Here is a 7,470-nt window from a genome sequence, read left to right on the forward strand (position 1 = left end):
GATACACAAAGTCAGTATTGATCACCACCATCATCATCATCATCATCACCATCATCATCATCACCATCATTGTGATCATAACCACCATCATCATTATCATCATCATCCCCATCATCACCACCATCATCATCATCATCATCATCATGATCACCACCACCATCATCATCATCACTATCAACATTGTCACCATCACCACCATCATAACAACCATAATCACCACCAACACCATCATCACTATCATCACCATCACCATCCCCATCACCATCACCATCACCATCCCATTCATCATCACCATCACCATCACCATCATCATCAACATCGCAATCATCATCATATTCACCAACATCACCATCATCATCACCATCCCATTCATCATCACCATCCCATTCATCATCACCATCACCATCACCATCCCATTCATCATCACCATCATAATATTCACCAACATCATCAACATCACCATCATCATATTCACCAACATCATCAACATCACCATCATCATATTCACCAACAGCATCATCATCATCACCATCATCATATTCACCAACATCACCATCATCATCACCACCATCATCATCACCATCATCATCATATTCATCATCATCACCATCATCACCATCATATTCACCAACATCATCATCATCATCATCACCAACATCACCATCATCATCACCACCATCATCATCACCATCATCATCATATTCACCATCATCACCATCACCATCATCATATTCACCATCATCACCACCATCACCATCATCATCATCATCATATTCACCAACATCACCATCATCATTACCACCATCATCATCACCACCATCATCATCATCACCATCATCATCATAACCATCCCCCTCATCATCACAATCACATTCATAATATTCACCCACATCATCATCATCACCATCATCACCATCACCATCATCATCATAACCATCCCCTTAATTATCACCATCACCATCATAATATTCACCCACATCATCATCACGATCATCACCATGACCACCATCAGAACAATTATCAACATAATCACCACCCCCTCATCATCACCACCAATATCATCATCATCACCACCATCATCATCACCACCAAAAGTATCATCATCACTACCATCATCACGATCATCACCATGACCACCATCATCATCATCACCACCTATATCATCATCATCACCACCATCATCATCACCACTACATCACAACTACCATCAAACCACACCATTATTACCATCATCACCACCACAACCACCATTATCACCATCATGACCACCACCACCATGACCATGACCACCATTATCATCATCATGACCACCACCACCATGACCATGACCACCATTATCATCATCATGACCACCACCACCATGACCATGACCATGAACACCATTATCATCATCATGACCACCACCATCACCATGACTACCACCACCATTATCATCATCATGACCACCAACACCACAGTCAGTCATGACCACCACCACCATGATCATCATCATGACCACCACCATCACCATGACTACCACCACCATTATCATCATCATGACCACCATCACCACAGTCATGACCACCACCACCATTATCATCATCATGACCACCACCACCACCATCATTATGACCACCACCACCACCATGACCACCACCACCATTATCATCATCATGACCACCACCATCACCATGACCACCACCACCACCATCATCATGACCACCACCACCACCACCATCACCATCACCAGCACCATCATCATGAAAACCCCCACCACCATCATCATGACCACCATCATCATCACCACCACCATTACCACTACCACCACCACCGCTACCACCACCATCACCACTACCCCACCACCACTATAATCACCACCACCATCAACACTACCATCACCACTAACACTAGATATCAGTTTGTCTCTGTGAATGGTTTGTTCTCTGACAAATCAACTGTACATTTCGGTGTTCCTCAAGGTTCCGTTTTAGGACCACTATTGTTTTCACTATATATTTTACCTCTTGGGGATGTTATTCAAAAACAAAATGTTAACTTTCACTGCTATGCGGATGACACACAGCTGTACATTTCAATGAAACATGGTGAAGCCCCAAAATTGCCCTTGCGAGAAGCATGTGTTTCAGACATAAGGAAGTGGATGGCTGCAAACTTTCTACTTTTAAACTCGAACAAAACAGAGATGCTTGTTCTAGGTCCCAAGAAACAAAGAGATCTTCTGTTGAATCTGACAATTAATCTTAATGGTTGTACAGTCGTCTCACATAAAACTGTGAAGGACCTCGGCGTTACTCTGGACCCTGATCTCTCTTTTGAAGACCATTTCAAGGACAGCTTTTCTCCATCTACGTAACATTGCAAAAATCAGAAACTTTCTATCCAAAAATGATGCAGAAAAATTAATCCATGCTTTTGTCACTTCTAGGTTAGACTACGGCAATGCGCTACTTTCAGGCTACCCGGATAAAGCACTAAATAAACTTCAGTTAGTGCTAAATACGGCTGCTAGAATCCTGACAAGAACCCAAAAATTTGATCAAATTACTCCAGTGCTAGCCTCCCTACACTGGCTTCCTGTCAAAGCAAGGGCTGATTTCAAGGTTTTACTGCTAAACTACAAAGCATTACATGGGCTTGCTCCTATCTATCTCTCTGATTTGGTCCTGCCGTACATACCTACACGTACGCTACGTTCACAAGACGCAGGCCTCCTAATTGTCCCTAGAATTTCTAAGCAAACAGCTGGAGGCAGGGACTTCTCCTATAGAGCTCAATTTTTATGGAACGGTCTGCCTACCCATGTCAGAGACGCAAACTCGGTCTCAACCTTTAAGTCTTTACTGAAGACTCATCTCTTCAGTGGGTCATATGATTGAGTGTAGTCTGGCCCAGGAGTGGGAAGGTGAACGGAAAGGCTCTGGAGCAACGAACCGCCCTTGCTGTCTCTGCCTGGCCGGTTCCCCTCTTTCCACTGGGATTCTCTGCCTCTAACCCTATTACAGGGGCTGAGTCACTGGCTTAATGGGGCTCTCTCATGCCGTCCCTGGAAGGGGTGCGTCCCCTGAGTGGGTTGATTCACTGATGTGGTCATCCTGTCTGGGTTGCCCCCCCCCCCCCTTGGGTTGTGCCGTGGCGGAGATATTTGTGGGCTATACTCAGCCTTGTCTCAGGATGGTAAGTTGGTGGTTGAAGATATCCCTCTAGTGGTGTGGGGGTTGTGCTTTGGTAAAGTGGGTGGGGTTATATCCTTCCTGTTTGGCCCTGTCTGGGGGTGTCCTCGGATGGGGCCACAGTGTCTCCTGACCCCTCCTGTCTCAGCCTCCAGTATTTATGCTGCAGTAGTTTATGTGTCGGGGGCTAGGGTCAGTTTGTTATATCTGGAGTACTTCTCCTGCCCTATTCGGTGTCCTGTGTGAATCTAAGTGTGCGATCTCTAATTCTCTCCTTCTCTCTTTCTTTCTCTCTCTCGGAGGACCTGAGCCCTAGGACCATGCCCCAGGACTAGCTGACATGATGACTCCTTGCTGTCCCCAGTCCACCTGACCGTGCTGCTGCTCCAGTTTCAACTGTTCTGCCTTATTATTATTCGACCATGCTGGTCATTTATGAACATTTGAACATCTTGGCCATGTTCTGTTATAATCTCCACCTGGCACAGCCAGAAGAAGACTGGCCACCCCACATAGCCTGGTTCCTCTCTAGGTTTCTTCCTAGGTCTTGGCCTTTCTAGGGAGTTTTTCCTAGCCACCGTGCTTCTACACCTGCATTGCTTGCAGTTTGGGGGTTTTAGGCTGGGTTTCTGTACAGCACTTTGAGATATCAGCTGATGTATGAAGGGCTATATAAATACATTTGATTTGATTTGATTTGAACACTATCATCACCTGCTCTACCACCACCACCACTACCACTACCATCACCAACACCATCACTACCACCACCACCACCATCAACACTACCATCAACCCTACCATCACCACCACCACCATAACCAACACTATCACTACCATCACCACTACCATCAACACTACCATCAACACTACCATCACCACCACCACCAACACTAACATCACCACCACCATCAACACTACCATCAACACTACCATCACCACCACCACCATCACTACCATCACCACCACCATCAACACCACCATCAACACTACCATCACCACCACCATCACCACCACCACCACCACCAACACCATCACTACCATCACCATCACCACCAACACCATCACTACCATCCACACCACCACCACCACCACTACCATCACCACCACTACCACCACCACCACTACCATCACCACTACTACCACCACCACCACCACCACCACTACCACCGCCATCAACACCACTAACACCACCACCACCACCACTACCATCACCATCACCACCACCACCACCATCAACACTACCATCACCACTACCACTACCATCAACACGACCACCACCACCTCTACCACCACCACCACCATCACTACCATCACCATCAGCACCACCATCACTACCATCCACACCACCACCACCATCACCACCACTACCACCATCACTACCATCACCACCACCACCACCACCTCCACTATCACCACCTCTACCACTATCATCAACACCTCTACCACCACCACCACCACAACCACCACCACCACCACAACCACTATACTATCATCACCACCTCTACATCCACCACCACCACTACCACCACCACCACCACCACCACTACCACCACTACCACTATCATCACCACCTCTACCACCATCACCACTACCATCACCACCACCACCACCATCACCAACCAACACCACAATCATCACCACCACCACTATCAGCACCACCACTATCATCCCCAATATCACCACTACCACCACAATCAACACCACCACCACCACCACCACCAGTACCATTACCACCACCACCACCATTATCACCACCACCATTACCACCACCACCACCATCGTCATCACCAACATCACCACCACCATTATCACCAACACCATTACCACCACCACCACCATTACCATCACCACCACCACCATCATCACCACCAACATCACCACCACCATCATCACCACCACCATCATCACCACCAACATCACCACCACCATCACCACCAACATCACCACCACCATCATCACCACCATCATCACCACCACCATCATCACCACCAACATCACCACCACCATCACCACCAACATCACCACCACCATCATCACCACCATCATCACCACCAACATCACCACCACCACCATCATCACCACCAACATCACCACCACCATCATCACCACCAACATCACCACCACCATCATCACCACCACCACCATCATCACCACCAACATCACCGCCGCCATAATCACCACCAACATCACCACCACCACCACCACCACCATCATCACCACCACCACCATCACCACCACCATCATCACCACCACCACCATCATCACCACCACCACCACCACCACCACCATCATCAACCACCACCACCAACATCACCACCACCATCATCACCACCACCATCATCACCACCATCATCACCACCAACATCACCACCATCATCACCACCACCACCATCACCATCACCACCACCATCATCACCACCATCATCACCACTACCATTACCATCACCAACATCATCACCACCACCACTACCATCACCAACACCATCATCACCATCATCACCACCATCATCACCACCATCACCACCATCACCACCACTACTACCATCACCACCACCACCATCATCACCACCAACATCACCACCACCACCACCACCACCACCACCACCACCACCACCACTACCACCATCATCACCACCATCATCTCCACTACCACTACCATCATCACTACCATCACCACCACCATCACCACCACCACCATCATCACCACTACCACTACCATCATCACTACCACTACCACCATCATCACCACTACCACTACCATCATCACTACCACTACCACCATCATCACCACCATCATCACCACTACCACTACCATCATCACTACCACCATCATCACCACCACCATCATCACCACTACCACTACCATCATCACCACCACCATCATCACCACCATCATCACCACTACCACTACCATCATCACTACCACTACCACCATCATCACCACCATCATCACCACTACCACTACCATCATCACTACCATCACCACCATCATCACCACTACCACTACCATCACCACCATCATCACCACCACCATCATCACCACCATCATCACCACTACCACTATCATCACCACCACCATCATCAGCACCATCATCACCACTACCACTACCATCATCACTACCATCACCACCATCATCACCACTACCACTACCATCACCACCATCATCACCACTACCACTACCATCACCACCATCATCACCACCATCATCATCACCACTCTTACCACCACCACCACCATCACCACTACTACCACCACTACTACCACCACCACTACCATCACCACTACCATCACCACCACCACCATCACCACCATCATCACCACCATCATCACCATTATCATGTGATCCTGATCATTATCATCATCATCATCACAGGATGGTTTTAGAAAAACTAAATGTTGTCAGTGAAGTGTGTAAAAGTATTGCTGTGATGATCCTCCCAGCCCGTCTTCATTAGAAGATGGCATTTCTAATGATTTCATACAATTAGCTATAATTAGGTGACATTTCAATAACTACAGACTCTATGATTAGACTAAAAACGGCCTCAACTCATTTACATGCCACCACTGAGCAAGACACTCACATCCTCTGGGGTCTTTCCAAACAGTAGTCTCTCTAACCCCTCCCACTCGCCCGAACCCCTCCACCTCTCTCTAACTCCTCCCACTCTCTCGAACCCCTCCCCCTCCTCTAACCCCTCCCCCTCACTCTAACCCCTCCCCCTCTCTCTATCCCCTCCCCTCTCTAACCCCAAACTCTCTCTCTCTCTCTCTAACCCCCCTCTCACTAACCCATAACTATCTCTCTCTAACCCCTCCCCTTCGCTCTAACCCCTCCCCCTCTCCCTCTCCCCAACCCCAAACAATCTCTCTCTCAATTCAATTCAAGGGGCTTTATTGGCATGGGAAACATGTGTTAACATTGCCAAAGCAAGTGAGGTAGATAATATACAAAAGTGAAATAAACAATAAAAAATAACAGTAAACATTACACATACAGAAGTTTCAAAACAATAAAGACATTACAAACATCATATGTCTAAATACAGTGTGGTAACGATATAAAATGGTTAAAGTACACAAGGGAAAATAAACATGGGTTGTATTTACAATGGTGTTTGTTCTTCACTGTTTGCCCTTTTCTTGTGGCAAATCATGCTGCTGTGATGGCACACTGTGGAATTTCACCCAATAGATATGGGAGTATATCAAAATCGTGTTTGTTTTCAAATTCTTTGTGGGTCTGTGTAATCTGAGGGAAATATGTCTCTCTAATAATATAATTCATTGGGCAGG

The sequence above is a fragment of the Oncorhynchus masou genome, chromosome 14 (genome assembly GCF_036934945.1).
Source record: "Oncorhynchus masou masou isolate Uvic2021 chromosome 14, UVic_Omas_1.1, whole genome shotgun sequence".
Classification (NCBI taxonomy): Eukaryota; Metazoa; Chordata; class Actinopteri; order Salmoniformes; family Salmonidae; genus Oncorhynchus; species Oncorhynchus masou.